We start from the raw sequence: 21,736 nt of genomic DNA on the forward strand, positions 1-21,736 counted from the left end.
CTTTACACAACTTGTTTTATAATGCATGTATTGTACATGGATAAAGTAGGACTGTCTATTTTAATAGCAGTATGTGTGGGTGCATCAGTATTTAAACAAATACATGAATACAGAAATTATTCTTAGTTTGCCTGTTAATTTACTGCAGCAGGTTGCATTCATTCGGTGGGAAACATTTTCTGTACCCTTGGTTCCTGTATTTTTGAGATAATACAGAACCAATTGTGTGTAGCTGAACAACTTCAATCTGTTTTCTGTTGTACCTGCTGCTCCTCAGTACTGTACAGCAATTGAGCGCGTCCAAATGCAAAGCATACAACAAGGTGCTTTGGCACCGTCTCTGAAAGGTGCTCAGCATTAATAGAAAACCAGCTCGTACTCATAACAGAACCCTCCCTTTTTCAAAATCGGGATTTTATTATTATTATTATTATTATTATTATTATTATTATTATTATTATTATTATTATTATTATTATTATAATGTTCTTAGTGAACCATGAGCATTGTGTAAGGGTTGCATTTTTACCTGAAACGTGCGTCTGATGTAGATAATCCCTCCCTCGATTTGAATGGTAGTTTCCAATCGGCGGTGCTTGGGAGAGCTCCCAGTTCTATACCTTGGATTAGCGATCCCAGTCAGACCGAGCTACTGTTTTGGTGTTTTCAACGTGCTTAGTGTAAGCATTGCAAAAGAGGACAACTAAGTCGTATTTCTGTTTTGTTTTTTGTTTGTTTGTTTTTTTTTTTTTTTTTTAAACCTTTGGTTTTTATTTTTGTTGTCCATGTTTTGCTAGACGGCAGCAGCAGCTTCAAAGTGAAGGAATTATTTTACCTGAAAAAGGAACGTTGCAGGGGAAGCAGGAAAAAAAAAAAAAAGTTTCCCCGGGGAACAGATAATGCTGTAAAGGACGCTGCTTCATACTGGTAAGTCTGTTTACTTGTTTGTGTATTGCCGTGCATTTTAAATGGTTCCATTCAGGCTTTGCTTATTTATTTATTTATTTATTTATTTATTTATTATTAATTATTATTATTATTATTATTATTATTTGAGTGCCTTGCTTGCTATCCTATTAAGAAGTGCAACATCTATCACCCATGCAGTCCAGGAGTTTAAGGAATTCCCTGGACTGTGCAATAGAACGATATAATGGAGTGTACTGCAGAGACATTTGCGTTTTGTTGTTATAATTTGTGTGTGTTTCGTGAGTAAGCAGTAGAAATGCATGTCGAACGTTTGTGCGTGTTCAGGTATGTCTTGAAATAACAGATTTCAAGTGGCATGCGTTCTAATGCAAGATTTCTCGAATCGAAGATGCAATGACAATGAACTTCAAAGGAGGTTGTCACTGTGAATGAAAATGAAGGAATCACAGATTCTGTTATTCTATTAATGAATGAAAATGAAGGAATCACAGATTCGCCAGGCTATTTATTTACTGAAAGCTTTCAACTCGCGCATTTCACGTTATATATATATATATATATATATATATATATATATATATATATATATATATATATCTGTTCTTTTCATTTGAACTATGTGACACCTACCTTGGATATAGTATACTACCACAACTACTACGACTATTAACGGGTGGAGTTGACGAAGCCCTTCTTAGGCATTTAAATAGGACTACGGCAACTGTACGGGGGGGAGGTATTGCCATTTTATTCCCCCAATATGAACAGTTTCATAGTGATCAGTAGCAACTTGTTTTTGTAAATAAAGAAAGACGTAAAAAATCAATACTAAATAGAAAACCACACCAGCTTATTATCTCTTGTTAGCATTATATTGCATTGCGTTCACATTGCTCTTAATAGAACATGCTTTCTGATGTTGACGCTTTTACAGGGGGTAGATATACTGTACAGGCTATTTCGGGGGTGGCGGGGGGGCGGAGCGTGTTGTAACACATTGTCTGCTTGCAATTACAAGCGCGAACAGGATCCATTGACACTGCTTGATTAACTTTGCTCCACTTTTTTAATGCTATACGTAACACAAATGGTCACCAGATTTTTACCTGCTTTCTCAGTTTTTTTTTTTGGTTTTAATTGCATGTAGTTTACAGAGGAAAAGGACGTTGCTTGTGGTTAAATAGATATCACTCTACAATACGTAATCTGATATGATCTGTAATTGTAAATGCAGTATATGTGCAGTGTTAGATACAGTGTAATGAACAAAGCCATTCACCATGTAAGATGCACAATCTTAAGGGGGTCCAATGTTTGCTGTCAGACATTGTTTGATAGCTTATTTGTAGTTATCAAGGACAGCAAATATAATGTTCCTTTGTCATTTACGCAGTTTAAATAACTGAAACCATTTGCCATTGTTTTAGCCTACATACTAAACTGAGTACAGAACTATGTTGTGCCACCTAAGCATGTTCAAAAAGGGCCGATTCTATGTCGGAGTGATCTGACACATGACCACACGACAGAACACCTTGCAGTATGTTCCACATCGACTCTTATTTAGACAAATTAAAAATGCAGAAAGGTCATTAACTGAGCATTTTATTACTGAAAGAATGAACAGTTGGAGATTTCAACTTAACTATACAGTGTTATAAGTAACTTGAAATATGCAACTTCTTGGGTAGTGAGAAAAATTAAAAATGCCTAATTAAGCTAATTGTTAGTTCAGTTAGGGTTTAGTTGGAATGAAAACCAGAAGACAGAGGGGCTCCTGAGAACCGTGGTTGAGACCCACTGATTTACATGATCAAGTGGCAGAAGCTTGAAAAATCTGCTCTACTAATTTTACTTGGAACTCATTTCACTTACTAGTATAGCAACAGGTCTCACCCAAGGTCATAAATTGGTTATCAGTTGGGAGTTATTCATTTAATCAGTTTGTAGCAGATTTAGAAGGCCCCTATTTAAATATTCATAAAAAGGATAGCTCAGTAGCCTGGGACTAGGTCCCATGTAAAACAGCTGCTCCTGGCATTGTTCTACAATTTCAAGAAAATGTACCATTCTATGGACATCTACTGAGGACAGCAATGTGCTACAAAATCCTGGGCGTTTGCATTAAGAATAATTAAAAATATACTTCAAGCAAATTAAATTTGAATGTATTAGAATGGATCATCAATGTTTGGATGATTAGTGGACTGCAGACTTTGAAAACGTATGCTGCTTCTAAATGGTGTTTCCAGCTTGTTTAATTGTTGTCTTACTAGTTTGCAATGACATCTTCCTGAAAGTTTCAGGGGTTCACCCTGAGATCTGTCTGTTACTGTCCTGTACAGTTTGTGCACTGTTGAGGTAGTCTGAAATGAGTGGAAGAAGAGGAAGAAGTCTAAACACTTTTCATATAATTGTTATAACTAGAGGACACGTGAAGGGCGTACGAGACAACTGGCCCCCTGTATTACAAGATCCAGGTATAAGACCGTCGCAGTTAGCTATTAGGTATAAATTGTGTCTTGAAGGGGGTTAAACAGTGTGGGTCCTACTAAAAATAATATTTTTCTAGTCTGCAGCAGCACTCACTACTACATTTAAGGGCCCCTGCCACACATTTTAATGGGATTTGGAGACAACTGCCTTCCTCAATAGTATAAAAACCAGGACTCGTCTCAGATTGTACCCAGTCTGAAAATCCCCTCATATACTTGATGCAGCCTGTAGTTTTGCTGGAAGTGTAGTGGTGACTGTGATGTGATATGATATGTCTTCATATGGCATGAGTAGTAATACATTAGATACCCAGTGGTTTGTCTGTTAGGAGCAGTAATCTTTCAGCCCTGATTTGGATCAGCTTCCCTGTGTTTGGGACTTCCAACGCTTTCCTATGACAATGCGGGTCAAATTTCACTATTTATTGCGCAGTTGCTCCAGTCCTGGCCTGCCATGATTAATTTGTGCTGGCAACAATTTCAGACTGCAAGGCCCAGGGAGATCAAATTCAACTTGAGCTTTGGAGGCAGGCTGGAGGGGGTGGGGAATCAGCAGTTTTGTCTCATCTCTGAAACTGCTATGTGATGCTGCATGTGTCCTGTTAACAGCCTTTCTATGACACTCCCAAAAACAAAGTGTTTCATTGTAGAAGCTAGTCTGGGTGATTCTTGATTGTTTTTAATAACAGCAGGATTTGGTCAGTTTATTTGGGTATATTGGGGAAATAACATACAGAAAAAAACAGAGCCCTGTTGTTTTTTGGGTGATCTAGATATAAGACTAGGGACAGCTGTTTGTTAGGTAGCTGTAAAATGTGTCTACTAAAATTAAGGACTTCTGTGTCGTGCAAAATAAAGCAATAACTCAGTTAAAAAAAAATGGGAATGAGAGGCTTTTGATGATATTTTGGGTTTTCTATACTGAGAAAAAGCATAAAAATAAATATCTGTGAGATTATGTTTCATTTTCAGGCATATTCTGTTTGTGTTCATTCTTGTTAGAAAAAAATAAAAGTACTTAATGGTTTTCAATAAATCCTAAGGGACAATTGAAATTGAAATCAAGTCCTTACATGCCGGGAAACTCTCCCCTTATTACCCAAAGGCTTATATGGGTTAATCAGTCCTTAATCAACCGAAGGGTATTCAGCGCCTTAAGTACAAGCATTTCTTGTACTTTTTTAATTTGTTTCTGAATTCACACTGTGCCAGCTTCTTTATAAAATCAAGTGTGCAAGTTTGTTATTGTTGGTATTCATACATAGAAATTAGCAAATGTTAGAGTGCTGAGCAATATATGGCAGCAGGGATGAAAGGTAATTCTAACTTTCTTCAAATCAATAAAGGATGCACATTAAACTGTGAGGTTGATTCCAGATAATTGCTTTTTAAGGAAATCTGCAATATCTTTGTACATTGCATTTCAATTGTAGAGGATCATTTCATTCATCCAATAGTTAATTCATAAACAGTTAAGTTTACATTTTATTTAATGACCATTGAGTGAGGTATTTTGTTTACTTGCTTATTGATATAGAATGTCAATTCGGTTGTAGCACAGGGACAGCTACAGCGGTATACACCACTGGTCTAATGCTACCACAGTGATAACATTGTATGAACCGATACTCACTGATGATACATAGCAACCTCTGGCTTGCTGTGCTGTAGTACTCTAATGGTTTTGCTTGGGTAGTGGTTTTATAAGCACGGCATGGCATTCAGGGCAACTTCATTACATGTCCAGTTTAAGTTTACCATAGCTGCAGTGACCTCATCTTTGTTTTTTTTTTTTAATCCTGCTTGCCACTCCCGGTTAGTCAATGAGGTGTTCTTCTGTTGCTACTTATGCATGGTAAAGGAATCCTTGTTTTTCAAAATTATGTTTTTGTAATACAACAAAATCTGGGATAAAATCAAGGGATTATATTTAGGTTAACATCCATCCAATTAAGTTTTGCGAATGAGGTCCATTGCCTGTTTAAAAGCACTGAATATGTATTCAGTTTTGTAGGCTTTTAGGGTTACCTGTACTACCTCATTCCCAGGTATGCTATTTACATCATTGCTTCTCAAACCCGGCCCTCAGGGACCCCTGTGTCTTCTGCTTTTCATTCCAACCGAGCTTTTTAATTGTTAAAATATCAAAAAAATGGGGATTATGTTAAAAAATATAGTAGAGATAAGTCAGAGTGAATGTGTTTCTTGTAAACATCGCAGGGTGTTCTGTAACACTTAAGATTTTGAAAGTTGTTTAAAAAATGATCTTGCAGTATGTTAGTGAAATGAACCATGAAAGCATCACCGACATTAAGGTTAAAAAACAAGATTGGACAAGCTGTTTACACAGCGAGTCTCACAAAATGAACATGCATTACATTCAGGCAATCATGTATAGGTAAACCATGCTGAAAATGTTCAGAATAAAGAATCCTTATTTTATGCAGGATGCCAACGTTATTCATGACTGACTTCATCGTTATACAGACACCCATATGTACAAATGTGCTGGACTGGAATCTGTTTAGAGAGCTGCTGTACATGTGAATGATGGTTTGTGGGATGTTAAATGCTGTTTCTGTGTTTTCTTAGTTCTGTGGATGTTGCTTTGTTTATCAAGGAACATTCAGTGAATCTGTTAAAAGGATAGATCTAGTCCATTAGGTCTGTGTATGATGCAGGCTGTTAAACTCATATGGCTGCCTGGGGGTGGAAAAAGATTGAAAATTGGATTTAGCTTTGATGTGGGGTAGATGGGTGGGGGCAGACTTTGACAGTTGTAATAGGATTGGTGGGGCAGTACAATGTGTCCTAAAGTGGCTTCAGCTTGGCTGGTCTTGCAATGCTTTGGCTGTGTTGTTGTATTCTGTAACACTCAAGTTGTGTTATCTTTGGGTATATATATATATATATATATATATATATATATATATATATATATATATATATATATATATATATATATATATATATATATATATATATATATATATATTAGCATATATATATCTATATAATATATATATTACTGATTTTTTAGATAATAGATACTATATATATATATATATATATATATATATATATATAATATAGTATATATTTTATATATATATATATATATATATATATATAATTACGATTAAGATATCTATATATATATATATATATATATATATAAATATAATATATATATATATAAATATATATATTATCTTTTATAATATATATTACATAATATCATTATATATATATATATATATATATATATATACACATACACACACACACACACACACACACAGTTTTGACAGTGGTAATTTAACAGTGGCTTGATACATTTTGTACAACTGCCTTAATATTGAATGTGGCTTTATAGTGCAGTTAATAGGAACAAATCTGGACTGTAAAAACATTCTATTAACTCTACTTGCAATTATCTTTTAGGCTTTCAGTGTTACCAGTCGTTGCTTTGTGATTATTGTGGATAATGAAAACTAGTAATACAACAATAAGACACTGTCGTATTTTGGTACCTAAACTTCAAAGTAGTTTAATATGAGGTGGCAATTTATTTGTGAGATCTATACTTTTTAAAAGTGAAATTGAGTGGCACTGGAATGATGTATTAGATAAAGGACTGGTAGCTCAAATTGACAACTCAAATGGTCTGGTGCAAGTGATTGACAAGTTGCTCTGGCAACACATTCTCAATTGGAAAATGAGATGAGTAGTCAATGTCGGTTTGTTATTGTAGGGTCATTCCATACCAACTCAACCAGAGCCATTGCCTTTCACAGACTGTACTAGAAAATTTTACTTGGGGGTTTTAGGGGCCCGCTGAGTTCAGAAATGTTATTTATTTATTTATATATTTATGTATTTCTTTTTTATTAGGAATCGCCCAATTATTATTATTATTTTTTTTTATTTCAACCTGGCTCACCGCTGCCACCCCCGTGCTGACGGACACACTCTTCCTCCGAAATGTATGCCGTCAGCCGTCCGCTTCTATTCACTCTGCAGGCCTGCTATGCAGCCACCTCAGAGCTACAGCGTTGGAGTACTACATACCTTTGGGCAACTTACAGGCAGGCCCGCAGGAGCCCGGCCAGTCTACGGGGGGTAGCTGGTGCTAAGCCCTCCCCACCTGGGCGGCGCTCGGCCAGTTGTGCGCAGCCCCTGGGAGCTCCCGTCTGTGGATGACAGTGGAAAAGCCTAGATTCGAACCAGCGATCTCCACGCTATAGAGTGCATCCTGCACCCCATGCAGAGTGCCTTTACCGGATGTGCCTCTCGGAAGCCCTTATCATTGTTTTTTTAAAAAAAAAAATTATTATTATTTCCCCCTCAATCTATGACCTTGCAAAGGTCAACCTAAATTGAAAAAGTGACCCTGATCAGAGGTGCTGAATTTTTGTAACCCCCCACTTGAGTTATTTTGGCTTAAACTTGGGCAACAAAATGCCACTTTTCTGGTTGAGTTGATGTGGAATGACCCTGTAATCTTACTCTGACTGGCTGAACACGTTGCTTGTTTCATAATGTTCGTCATATAAAACTGTGACAGGATGTCGTGTGGGTGATATAACCAACGTCCACACAGTAGTTACACCCAAAACGTCTGTGTTTGATAAAAAAATAATATAGTCCACCCCTATACCAGCAATGGTAAGGGGGAAGATAACACTGTGGGTTACAGGCCCAGAACAATAAATGCACAGCCCCACAATAACAATTCTCCATGCGTGAAACTGTGCTGTCCAACCCGAGGATCATGGTGGGTGTGTCCGTGCTGTGCAGTGAGGGTGTTGCTCAGGGGTTTGTGCTGTTTCCATGGCAGCAAGTGTCCATCTCCTAATCCTCGTCTACAGCAAAACAAAACAAAACAAAAACAACAGTGCTCCAGCTTGTTGCTACCTTTCAGGGTAAGGGGCCATACTCACTTAACTGCGTTCCCCTTTGTACTACCAAACGCCTCCATGTGATCAGCCTGGTGCTACAGTCTATCCAATCACTGCATACCTCGTAGCTGACCAAAATGGAGTTATTTAGTAACCTGGTAGCTACACGCCCTCCCCAAGATGACGACTTCCGGTTGCCACCTACCGTAGAGTCGCCCATCTAGGGGAAAGCATACTACCCTCTTTCACAGCTCCCTTTCTGGTTGGGAAGGAGATTTGCAGCTCGGATTCCTCCTCTCTCTGTCATAAAAACCCATTTAGTAGATTTACATTTAGTAAAATACATGTATCTTTAAGCTCAATTCACAATGTACCTATGCAAATACAGAGTTAGGGAATGTTCTGTACTTCAAGGGGTTGTGTGGCATGAGATCTGTTTGTATAGATAGTTATCAGCTTCCTGCACACATACGATTTGCTTTAACTCTTAACATGCAAATGACTTGTTGGATTTATTTAAAAAAAAAAAAAAAAAAAAAAAAAGCATTGTGATGGAAGAATGCTGTATTTTACTTGAATGTGTGTTTCATACTGTGATTTCAGTCAGTAAAGCATGAACAGTATCTGTCTTTAGGAAAGAACCTTTTAGGCTGACATGCCACTCTTCCCAGAGTGTACATTCTGTTATGAGGAGTAAAGTAAGGGTTTTATGTCCTTATACAGACTCATTGAAGTCCAGGAGGCTATTTAACCAATATGTGTCACTTGTTACACGTGGTAGACCCTGGAACCTACAGAATGTGTCCTCTTGGGGGCCTGTGATAGTCAAAATCACAGTTTATTAGCAAGGTCAGAGACATGGAAATGAGGAGCGATCACTTCTCTAAACTTGGGCTCATAAACTTTTAACTGAAAGATTCCAATGACACGCATCTACAAAGTTGTTTAAGAAGTGCAGCGTGAAGAACATGATCTTCATCTGTCTCTTTCATCTTTGCTTTTTTGTCTACTTCTGAACTAGAGGCCCTGTGTTTCAACACCAGCCTTTAGTCTTGCACTTGCTTCATTTGGACTTTCCTTTGGATAAAGCAAGCTATATGCGACAACCAAAGGATTGCACTGTTAATGCAAGTGTACTGGACTTGATCCTCAAAAGACATTATCTGAAGACCTGTCTAATTGTGTTATACTAAAGATAACTGTGTGACTTTTAAATATACGTATGCATGTTAAACCACTGAATACTACTATGAATTAATTTTAGATTCTAATTAATAAACAAATTACTGCTATAAATCCATTTATTGAATCTGCCAATCATTAAATTGTTTGACTGAACCTGAGAACTGCTTTGAGCCAATAATGAATGTTTAATGAATCAGTATCTTATTCATAGCAGGCAATCCTTTGATTTGCATAGGGGTATGCGTATATATATATATATATATATATATAATATAATATAGTATTATATATAATATATATATGATATAATGGAGATATATAAAATATATTAAAATTCACATTTTTATATAATTTTAAAGTGTGCGAATTATGATTTTATTAAAAGTTGATGTGCCACTAAGCATATCACCAAAATAGGTAAGACATCTGTTTGGCATCTGGACAATACAATTCTTCACATCTTGGAGGCACATCCTAAAGGACAATAATATACTAAAATAATTCTGACAATATACACCTTCGTAATGGTGGTGGAACTTCACACACAAAATTGCAGATTGTTATTACAAACCACTCCCCAAAACACCAACCAACAGAGCATTGGTTAGGATTCCAAATCCATCCTGTACATTTTTCAGTCTGTATTATTCTGACAGCACATGCCATTTTATTTTGCTCCCCTTAATGTGCACATTGCAAAAAGCTTGTGCACAGAGTATTGTTTCCAGAATGACTTGCAATGTTCCTGAGCCTTCCACACCAAACTCTCTCTGTGCCTCTTAGCACTTGAATCTAATGCTGGGAGATCAAAACTCCACAAGTTTTCTTTTGCCAATTAAACAAAGCAGCACAACCATTTTTTGATGACCTTTGGCAACCCACCGAACAGCAAATTATGTTTTTGTCAGCCAAACCTAAAAAGTGGATATTACTAAGCAACTGAAAGCTGAAGCAAGTGTGTAACCTGGTAATTCCAAGGCTAATGCAACCCTATGGGTCTCTAGCCAAGACCAGCAACTTGGCGGGAGCTGGATTCCACCCACCCCCACTTGACTCCAAACATCTTTCTTTCTTCTAGATGAGTTATTGGGGATCCCTGCTGGGGGTGAATTCATAAAGCATTAGTGTCCCTGCAAATTAGTGCATCTAATTAAATGTAGCTTTTCTGATATGTGACAGTCTGCATCCCTAATTACACTGCCAAGGGCCATCTGTAGGTTCTGATAATACCTTGTCTGACAGGCATTATTGAGGCTGGAGATTTGCATCTATTGTAACAATGCTGATACATAGTGATGTACAGTTATTATTATTGAGAATTTATTGGGAAGTATTACACATCCTGATTTGTAGATGTACTCTAATTCCAGACTGGCTTTGCTTTCCATAAACATACAAATTAATTTGTATTTGATTACTTTGAGGAACATCTGTTATAATACAGTGACAGCATTGCTTTGCATGTGATAGGAGCTTAGGAGTAGCATCCTCCCAGGTCACCTGGGTCTGGCTGTCAGTTCTTTGTGGTCACAGCTGGAGCCATACGCATTGAAACAGCAGGAGAATACTAGATGTTCCAGGGTCTAGTCTAGCACTTTGAGTTACACAGAGACGCAAGCAGCTCAAGTATCTGACAGTTGACATATATTAGTGAAATTAAGTCTGTTTAGAAAATGCTTAAAGTACAATTACAGATGACGTTTTCATCTAATATAAGTGATTTACATATTTGGAAATGCAGTGATTTGAACAATTTTTGGTCGAATATGTTCTTCTGGCATGTAATGTATATAATATATATATATATATATATATATATATATATATATATATATATATATATATATATATATATATATAAACACTGTTGTTTTTCTAAACTGAGGAAATGCAGGAATTTTAAATTGCTTTTCTGACCTTTTTATATTTTAAATTAGCACAGCTTTCTCCAATATTCAATGCAGTCACCAATGGAGAGTGACTGCCTACACCCTACACCTTGTCACCATCCCACTCACACATGTTTATGAGAAGCAAAAGCTGTATTTACCACACATCTCTAATGAGTATTGGCTACATCCTCAAAACTGAGTTCTAGCAATGTGATAAATACATTTTACGAACCTCATGAGAAACCTAAAGCATAAGACTAATAACTCACTCAAAACCACTGAGTACACTATGTATGCTATCACTGAATGTTTACGGTGTAATAGCACCTTTCAAGAATAAGTCATTTTAAGTCCTATAAAAAATATATTAATTAGCCAGATACTGGATAATGCATCTTTTGAGTGAGGCAAAGGCCATTTACCTATGAGTGGTAGAGTAATGCCTATGACAGGCATACATTGCATTATCTGTTCTGTAGCCATATCATACCTTCTTTACACAACATAGCTTTTCTTGTAGGGGATGTTTGAGTCGGGTAGCCCTTTTTATGATATACCACACAGTCTTTGTGACAAACCGTAGAATTTTATTTCTGAAAGTAAAGTTCGAATTGCAACGGAATTAAAAAAAAAAAACTTTGACAACAATACAGTATGTAGGGCTAGAGTAGATCACTTTAATTGTTTTTGAATGAGTAACCAGTTCTTGTTATTTAGGGAGAGAATACAACCACTCCTTCTTTCACTTTTCAAACATATAAATTGTATTTGAAATTTACAGACCTGACAAAGACAATAGATGCTCGTGGTTGAGCCTATTTCGTTACAAGCTGATATTTTCAAGTGCACCAGCAGCAATATCTTTTTGTGTTGGTCTCCTGTGAATAAACATTTAAAAATGCTTTTGGTTTCTGGTTTATTCCTGCCTCGGTTGCAACAAAACAAAAACAAAAACAAAAAACAAAAACAAAGCTGTGTTTACTGAACAGATGCAGAGTATAAACTGTGGCACAAGCTGGATATAAAGCTTAGCTCCGGCATTGGAAATTATTCTGAGGGCCATCCATTCCATTACTCTGTGTGTCATTATGTGCGCTGAGTGCTTTACTAACACATGGCGCCCTTACAATCTGTCAGGCATTGCAGTCAAGTGCTAAACCACAGTGTTGTTTTCTGTGCGCCTGCCATAGCTAGCACAGGTACACATAGTACATGAGCTAGCTACTGATACATGATAAAGATCTGGCACCGAGAGATTGGCTTCATACTCTACACAATTGTACTTTGTTATTCTCTGTCAAGTTTGATCGTACAAGAAAAAAATAACCCTTTAGAAACAGTTATTTTACAAAGCTCATGTCTCAGAAACCATTTGAGGGAGTGACGTCATATTTTATAAACCTTAAATGTATTGGTGTCCATGGCATTGACCTCTGACCTAATATTACTGTCATATTGACATCCTGTGCTATTTTTTGGGACACAGACATATTCATTGGTTTTCTTAATTAAGTTCAATTACTGGTGTTATGAAGTAAAATAATCCCTTTCACTGAAGCATTGTTACATCTTGAGTAATGCTGATATTTTACATATCCACTTTACTTCATGTTTACAAACCTTTTGATTTAATCTAGCATTCCCCTGGGTATGCTTTGTTGTGGTCCTCAAAACCAAGGAAGTAAATACAGTTTAGCAATGGTTTGTGAGTTAATCCTTTTTTTTTAACTTACAGCTCAGCAAGCTAGTGAAAAATAAGTTACAAACATTTTATTGTTTTGTCTTCGTGAAGGCATTTTTTTTTTGTCAAACACTTTTAAATTCTGTTTAGTTTCTGTAGACTTCGAGATCGTGTGTTTCAAGCTATGGAAGAAATAATAACGAATCTCTTCCTTTTATCAACTGCCTGTTGGTTGCATTGCATCAGTACCACATCCTGTGGCTTTCATTCTGCACTTTGTGACTGATCAATACTTCACTGTTGTTGCTGCTCAATACAACCATCCCTAAAAATTACGGTTAGTTGGATTACCCGCCAGTGCATTCAGTCTTTTTTGTACTGTAACCTATCATACCTCTCCTAATATGATTTCACCATATTGGCCATTCTCAAGCTTTATGTAAAGAACTAATGACACAATTGCTCAGTCCATTAGTTGGTAAAATATGCCAGATAGCACATAATATACTGACTTTTAACCACATTAAATACAGTGTTTTGTATATGAAGCAATATTAGTAGGTATAGTACATTCTGTAATGTAACAGCAAGCCCCAATAGAGCATGAAGTCAGCATATTCTATAGATCCGCCAGCTATTATTGTGATTATTAACAGCATTTAAAATTATGAGGAATTTGCTGTATGGCGGTGTACTGTCTGTCTGTCTGTCTGTCTGTCTGTCTCTCTCTCTCTTTGTGTGACTTACATTTTTAAATGTTTCACCCAAAAAAATCTAATTGGTTGGATAATTAATTTACAACAGCTGGTTTCGTAGACTCCAGTTTGCACTAATATTCTGTTCAAATCTAGAATATTTGAATAATTTTTTTATTTTATTTTTGAAGTGATGGTGGCCGGGTGATGAGGTCTTAGCTATAGGTAGCAATGGATTACAGGCATTTCGGTCCATTTACATAAGCCTACTGTATAGTATTCTAGGCAATGGCTGTCCCTTTCCCAAGTTTCATCATAGGGGTCATTTTCTGTGAAATGAAGGAGAAAAAAAAAGAAAAACACTTTAATATCGGAAATGTAAATTACACAAGGTAGCTGATCTTTTACTTCTTGGAAATGATACGCACCTCTCATAGTAACGACGTGAAAAGCTTGGTATATTGTTGACGTTTACAGCCATGCATCTGTAGAGCCAGTAAGTATTTTATAGGTATGATTTGTCCCCCAGATGTAGAAATGCTAATTGCCTTGAAAATAAATGGCCTCATATTGAGTCACATAACATCAAACATGGGGATTCTGCCTGCATTGCCCTTAAGGCAAGGCTCTTTAAATGCATTTTCTATACAAGAAACTGGATTACATTATAAATAATGTCTTTTTACTTCAAAGTCATGCCTGAAATCAGGTCTGTTTTTTTTGTTTTTGTTTTTAGGGGGATGGGTCAGCATGACTAGTTTTATTGCACATAGATTTTTGCACCTTTACTTAGATTTAGTCTTTTTCATGAAACTGTCATGTATTCATCAGCCGATTTGCGGGAGAGCTCCGTATCCAGTACTGTATAATTGAACTGGGTCCATCTGCTGCTGCTTAAATGTTTGGTCCATTGTTTAAAGCTCCAATGTCCTGCAATCATAATCACTTTTATAACAAAGCATGACGTTTTCAAAGTTGTGGAGGAGGAACAACCCCCAACACCCGGCACTTTCTTCATTAGCTGTATATTATAAATCTGCCAAGTGCTCCCACCACCTGCCCCATCTCTGTCTTGGAGCAACTCCTAGGCTAACCCCACATGGCCAGGCTATCATCCCTCAGTTTAACTGACTTACTATTATTGGTTGCTGGTTATTTTTCTCCTAGTGTAGTGTTGCCCACTATACTTTATCAGAAAAGAGACATTGTTAGCTTACTAGTTTGTTTACATGTGTAAAAGGCAGATTTTGCTGCAGGTACACAAATTTTCTTCCTTCTCTCTTGTAACTCAGTGAACAAAAACGTTTTCTACTTTCTACTTCATTGTACATAGACAACTGAATCTTACAGTAATATTCAAATACTTTTAAAAATTGCCTTTATTTCCCAGGGCATCAGAGTTCACCAAAACAACTTTTAGTGCTATAAACTGTCCTATCTTGCCTCTTTATTTCCTAAAGTGATTTTTTTCCTTCTATCAACAGAGTAACTTTACTAAAACAAAAAACTGCACAACAGTTGTAACTGCCATTAATGAAACTCAAACAAACATAAACTGTTCAAACTTCATTTGTTTCTTTATCCTTTGTCTGGTAGAGCAATTATTTAAACCTATTGGAGGTGGTTCCGTTTTAATTTTAATCTGTATCGATCAAAACACTGAAGGGCTATTAAGCAGGTTTCACTGTCCATGGGCAAACGATCACGTTATTCTGACTTCTATGAGGAAGACTGTACAGTAAGAACCACAAATAAGCTTCAAAAACTGTGTGTGTTGGGGGACTCATATATTTGGAACCAGTACAGAATTACTGAGATTAGAGCACAGAATTTAGCACTGTTTGTAATTATTATTCCTCAGATTGTGGTAATTCCTTGTTAGCTAGCCTTCCAGATGTAAAATTAAATAGACTTCAGTTGGTTCAGAATGCTGCTGCATGACTGCTACTCATACTCTGTGATTCCAACATATGTCACTCCAGGGCTCTGCACTGGCTTCCTGTGTGTTTTGTTACTGAGTTGTAATGCAATGCTTATGACCTTCAATGTCCTTCATGGTTTTGGAACTTCTTATCTTCATGCTGATTCCTTATCTTCCCAGACATTCACTGAGATCACAGTGCTGATCTACCGGTGATTCCAAAAAGCTTGCTAAAATCATCTGGGGCAAGGACTTTAATCTGCTATGTCCCTGCCTATGGAATTCAATCCCGGTTGATAATATGAAAGCCAGGAAAATAGGACCTTTTAAAGTCTAGATTCAGGAATATTTATTTGTGTGTCTTTTCATCATTGGAACCATTATCTCATCAGTGATCTTTTACATTTTAATTCAAAAACATCCTTGAATGCTTTGGCATGAAAAGCACAATTTAAATACATTTCTATTATTATATTTCATTTTCCAGATACAGGTATATTATGTAAATAATTTTGTATTTTGTATTTATTATTTCATAGAGTTGTTAAAGGTTCTAACAAGAGTTTCAAACACATTTTATTCAAAACAGATTTTGAAAAGACAAAGCACTGTACACATATGCAGGTTTTTTTTTTTATTTATTTTTTAGTGCTTTATTGTTTGCTATACCTAACAAGAAGTTGCCTTTACACTCGAGAGAAACTGAATGTGCCTATTATATTTTCTTCCCATACTCTTATGCTACTGTTTATTTGGGCATTTCATCCTCTTCTGCTTGGCTGAAAACCAACTTAGGAAGGGTTGAGGTAATGACCCAAAACATTCTACATTTCAAAACGGACAGAATCGAACAGTATATTTGAGGTTATGAGCTCCTTTTCATTCAATGGTGGTGCCCACGGAGATTCTCTTACCTTAACTTAAAACACAATTATATTTAGTGTCTGTTTTACAAACCTTGGAGTTTGTGTTTTACATTCTCCCATACAGTAGTAAACGTGTTGCCATCACTAAACAACCTTCCCCATTTATGAACAAAACTTTGAATGAAGTGCGGAAGCCTGTTCTGCCCAAGCGCTAAGGATATTCTGGAGAAGTTCAAAGCAAGCTCAAATCCAGGTAAAGGATCAAGGGAAAACTGATTATAACTCAATAACACACAAACACACACACACACACACACACACACACACACACACACACACACACACACACACACACACAAATTAGCGTGATATTTGAAGTTATATATGCTTTAAAATACCAATGTGGTTACCTTTAATAAGTCCACCTGTAAAGTTTTAAGTAAGCTTATTGTTAACAGTTGACATAGTTGACATAGCAAACATAGTTCCCTTGAGAAAAAAAAAGGTAATTACTTTGTTTTATGCTATCCTCAGCATCATTTACTCCATTGGTCAGCATGCTGTAATGCTTTTGTGTTTACAAAGAGATTTTATATATGGACAGCAGTTGTTGTTTGTGTGAAATATTACATTCAAATGGCAGAGTAATTTATCCGACATGCATTAATAAATAAAAAGTACAGTATCAGTTACATGGTAAATGACTTTAATGCTTCCATTATTAGAAACATGGAACTAAGTGCGCTCTTGATGATATGCTATCATCTAGCACTTAATGATTTTGACCTGAGTGTGAAGACCAATCTGGAATCTGCTAATAGCTTTTAGAATGGGACATAATGTGTTTTGATGAAAAACATACTGCATTCAGTTTGTGATCCCTCAGTCCCTCTACACCTCCACACTTATCACTGCTAATATGTCATCAACCATTTCAGCTGGCATCTTCATATTGTTAGTGTTATGGAAACTCTTTGGGCAGAATCTAATGACACCCTTCTGCTCTCTTATGGATGCCATTTGGTCAGACTTCATGGCTCAAAGATTTTAGATGCATTCTAGGTACACAGCTGTATTGTGTGATTACCTAGATCAAGTTCAGATGTGGCAAAATACTTGTTTCTTCTGTAGAGAGACCGTAGACTTTGAGTTATTGCCTTAATGCTTACTACACAGCAGGGCGGCACTGATTTCAGGTGTTTAAATCATTCGGAGATACGTGACCATTCTTCAATGATTACAGCCTTTGTTTTTGTGGAAATGCAATATGTTCTCCAGAACTGTGCCATACGTGTTTTACAGCAATGGCTAATGAAGCCACTGCCAACAGTGAACCTACTAGGCTGTCAATCAATTGAGTAAATGTCACAAAACAATGTGAAATTTGGTAGAATGGTAAATACAGGCACAGTCCAAAACTAAAAGCAGCTGGAAAGCAAGTTTCTAATTGAGTCAAATACTGTATCACCAATAAATTTGTAATAACTGGAATACTTTTGGTGTAAAGTCAGATGCAACCAGGGTTTAGAACCCTATTTAAACATAATTGGATCATAAGGTTATAAGGGTGCTACTCAATACAACTCTCGAATTTGCCTGCTGCAGTCAATGGCTAACTTGTTTTAACATGGAAATTCTTTAGACATGGGTTTAGGAAGATCCTTTTTTTTTTTTTTTTTGGTTTTCATTTGAGTTACTGTTGCATGTTGCATTCACTCATGTAAGAGACGTTCTGTGCAGTGCAATAGAACAAGATAATAATGGAGTTTTGGAGTCACAGTTCTGTGAAATAAGGTCATGTAAATCCTTTTAGTGCTCAGATTGGTATTTGGTATTTGAATTTGTGTGTGGGGGGGGTGGGGGGTGGCGACTCAGCAGGCTTTACATTTCTGGACAAAGCCTGCTGCGTTTTATATAACTAATATTTGTACTGTTGTGAACTGATTTATTATTTTGATTTTTTTTTTACTGGCTTTATTTTTCAGATTATTCTGTCTCAATCTTAAAACCACTGTAACAGTGAGTGTTTCAGCATTCTAAGACTAAAGACATCTGCTCAATGATAATGCCCACTCTCCCCTCATTGGTTGTGGTTTATAATTTTATTCTTGGTATTTCTTTAGTTTTTCTCCCTTTTTTTCCAATTTTAAACTCCCAATTTGAATTCTGTCTCACTAAAGATCAGTGGCCTCATTTAGGCTGCCGAGGGTCAAAATTTGCAAGCAAGTTGAAATTAAGCAGGGTTTCCTGGCTTTGAAACAAGAAGCAAGATTAGACACAATTGAACATGAATGGAAATTGAGTGAGCTGGATGCAGGCAGGATGGGGCGTTTTATTGTTTGTTTTTTAGATGCATTTTTATCCCAGATTTTTCAACTACATTTTAAATTTCCAATTTGTAAGTCACCTTATCATTGGAACCTACTTATGGATCAGAAGGACTGAAGATAATCTGGCAGCCTTGTCCTGCTGTCAAGTCAATCGGCCCTTTTCACCTGCTGAATTGAAGCAGATGTTGTCATGCTGCTGAACCATGGAGACGAGGGCCTAGCCTGGGCAGTTTCTGCCTAGACTTATCGGGTGCCTTACCAGCAGTGGTAAACTAGCCCAGATCAAGGCCAATTCAGATGTCCCTGTGTGTCCCCAGCCAAGATAGTGAATTTTCTGTGAGCAGAATTCAGACCTCATTACAAGGTGAGCTATCTTCATAATTTTAAGAGCCTTATGCCCTTCAGAAAAATAAAATATGAAGCTGATAACTTCTTGTGAAAGCTCTGGGGTGGCGTGTGCAGGCAGGGTTGGGGTTGCCTTGTTTACCGATTCTAAAGAACATTATAATCCAGCTTCACTGTCCATGGAACATATATAGGAGTGATTGCTGGATTAAAAACATCAGTGTATTTGAGCATTAAATCCTACATTACATCTAATTCCTTCATGGAATTACGAAATAGATATTAATTTTCTATCTGCAAGTACAATATCAATTCCAAAAAGACATTTTAAGACCACAGTAGGCTAGATATTTCTAAGTGCTTTTCTTCCTCATGTCATCTGTAGTCTGTTAAAGGAACATAATTATTTTGAAGTCTAGTCAGTCGATCCAAGCAGTGGCACATCTAAATACTGGAAGCGTTTGAATAATTAATGCGCTAACATACAGATGTTGTTTTTCTTGTGTGTTTATTATTTTAACAGTAGTATGTGGAGCGCCCTCTATTGAGATCAAATGAGTAGAAATCAAGATGGGGTTTATTTCTTTAAACCTCTTGATTTGCAGATTTCCTTTTCAAAGGAATCCTGAAAAGAAAGCAGCAGTCCTAACCAATTACACAAATTCAAACAAGCATCCTAAAAACAAGTGATACTATACACAGCGCTTAACATGCTGTATGTCTGGAGTGCAATCTTAATTGCGAGCAAACTTAAATGCGAGCAAACAACTGACGTGCAAGCAGCAACCTTTAAAAGAAACAATAGTATTGAGGATGCTGACCCAAGGAGGTGCTAAAGTGTTTATTTTAATGAACATTAATGAGTCCCATTGCAATTGGTGAGGTTTGAGTGGACTGTAATACAGATATTTCTTCTCTCTAAAGCCCTCCTCATAACGTCACTGGTTTGTTTCATGACATAAACATAAACAGCTGGGCAACTACAGTAAGTACTTTTTAAAAAGTAAACATAGACACGTTACTTTAAAAATAGAATTAGGCTACAGTATCTCATTATTCATATTGTCCTTTATGGGAAATATAACTTGATGTGCCGTAAAGAAGCAGCACATTTTGCATTGTACATTTTGTTTGTCGTAGACAAATTGAAAATTAATCAGTTCTTAATATTGTTAAACAATCTGTGTTGCTCTGTGAAAGCGTTAGGCACTAAAAGGTTAAATATATAGTTATGGAGGAAATATAATACCAGCTGGTATGTTTTTAATGCATACATAAGGAAATAATTGTAACCATTACATATTGATACGATTTAGATGAAACCAGTCTATCTTTCTTAGTTGAGCACCCGGCACATGACGCATTAACTCCCTTTACACCCCTGGACACAGGAGAACAACATGGTGGACGGGTATTTTTTTATATATATATTTGTCCTAAAGGATTTTTAAAATCCCAAACCATCAGTCGTTAACTTTGACAGATAAGATAACACTGGATTTTTTATTTTTATTTTTATAAACTATATATAATGAGATACTAGTAAAAAGATTTTAATAAAGATCAGAGCTCTACAGCTACCTTCTTGATTATAAGATACTAAAGGATCCTGTACAAAATGTCGAAATCGGCTTAGCAATGCTGAAATTAGAAATTGTTAGCAGTGCTCAAAGGCTTGAAACTGAAACACACACATTCATTGTGGTTGAAATATGGAACTTTGAACAGCTTTTAATAAAGTACTGAAAAACTTTCTACCAAGTTCTTACTTGTATATAGGCTTGCTACTTTTCAATATTAATCGGTAAACTTGTTAAACGTTGAATTCCCAAAAAAGAGTTTGACTGAAATAAATTTATATAGGATAAACATCAGTAAAACCACTCGCTATTTATTTTCATACCAGAAATAACAATTTAGAAATGATCTGCAGTTTATTTAGTTTTCATACTTTCTGTCCACTCTGAATGGCTAGGGGTTGCTGTCAATCATCTCTGTGATCTGTTAGTATAGTTTTACTGTCACTAGCATTTCACCCAGTTCTGACAGATCTCATTGACTGAAGCAGCGCCAGAGTGCTCTCGTTCGTTTAAGTGACTGTCAATCATCAAGACCTGTACTGACTGTGCACTTTCATTCGCCAGCGTGTAGGTGTAGGTAGGCTTTTGCTAGGTATACAGTGACAGTTACTAGTTTGATTTGAAAATGGGGCGCAAGAGGAAAACACTTAATTAGTATTGTGCACAATCCCCTGACTGACGACTCCGCGGCAGGACAAAGCGGGCTCATCTGCCAGTGACTCCAGCTGTGCTGAATAATAAGCGCAAGTTAGTTTTTACTTGTAAATTTATGCTGTAAGTGTCTGTGTCATACACTTTTACATGCTGCATTTTCTATGGTTTATTTGAGACTTTTTTTTTATTATTTGTGTAGGATCTGCTGTGACCAAACGTTATTTCAATTAGAATGTTGTTATCCATGGTTTTATTGCATGT

At 36.5% G+C, this 21,736-nt stretch overlaps 1 protein-coding gene across 8 annotated transcripts in view; it reads left to right on the forward strand.

Annotated features, from left to right (window-relative positions):
* The first annotated feature begins 843 nt into the window (after positions 1 to 843).
* The window catches only part of LOC121324203 (teneurin-2), a 460,344-nt gene continuing 439,451 nt past the window's right edge, over positions 844 to 21,736 (forward strand). For 4 of the 8 annotated variants that reach the window (XM_041265803.1, XM_041265804.1, XM_041265807.1 and 1 more), the window contains exon 1: positions 844 to 927. The gene's annotated coding sequence lies outside the window, so the exon portion shown is untranslated. The remainder of the gene's footprint in view (positions 928 to 21,736) is intronic. The other 4 variants (XM_041265805.1, XM_041265806.1, XM_041265809.1 and 1 more) reach the window with 2 other exon arrangements.

The sequence above is a fragment of the Polyodon spathula genome, chromosome 12 (assembly GCF_017654505.1).
Source record: "Polyodon spathula isolate WHYD16114869_AA chromosome 12, ASM1765450v1, whole genome shotgun sequence".
Taxonomy (NCBI): domain Eukaryota; kingdom Metazoa; phylum Chordata; class Actinopteri; order Acipenseriformes; family Polyodontidae; genus Polyodon; species Polyodon spathula.